Raw genomic sequence first — 635 nt, 5'->3', positions numbered from 1 at the left:
TGAGAGAAAGCGGGAGAGAGAGAGAGAAAGCGGGAGAGAGAGAGAGAAAGCGGGAGAGAGAGAGAGAAAGCGGGAGAGAGAGAGAGAAAGCGGGAGAGAGAGAGAGAAAGCGGGAGAGAGAGAGAGAGAGAGCGGGAGAGAGAGAGAGAGAGAGCGGGAGAGAGAGAGAGAGAGAGCGGGAGAGAGAGAGAGAGCGGGAGAGAGAGAGAGAGCGGGAGAGAGAGAGAGAGCGGAAGAGAGAGAGAGAGCGGAAGAGAGAGAGAGAGCGGAAGAGAGAGAGAGAGCGGAAGAGAGAGAGAGAGCGGGAGAGAGAGAGAGAGCGGGAGAGAGAGAGAGAGCGGGAGAGAGAGAGAGAGCGGGAGAGAGAGAGAGAGCGGGGAGAGAGAGAGCGGGGAGAGAGAGAGAGCGGGGAGAGAGAGAGAGCGGGAGAGAGAGAGAGCGGGAGAGAGAGAGAGCGGGAGAGAGAGCGGAAGAGAGTGAGCGCGGCGAGCGAGAGAGAGCGGGGGGATGGGGAAGAGAGAGAGAGCAGGGGGGGGAAGAGAGAGAGAGCGCGGGGGAGAGAGAGAGAGCGAGAGAGAGACGCAGTGGTTTGCACCGCAGCCTCACAGCTCCAGGGTCCTGGCTTCGATTCTGGG

The sequence above is a fragment of the Heterodontus francisci genome, chromosome 34 (assembly GCF_036365525.1).
Source record: "Heterodontus francisci isolate sHetFra1 chromosome 34, sHetFra1.hap1, whole genome shotgun sequence".
In the NCBI taxonomy this organism is placed as follows: Eukaryota; Metazoa; Chordata; class Chondrichthyes; order Heterodontiformes; family Heterodontidae; genus Heterodontus; species Heterodontus francisci.
This window is presented reverse-complemented; position numbering follows the sequence as displayed.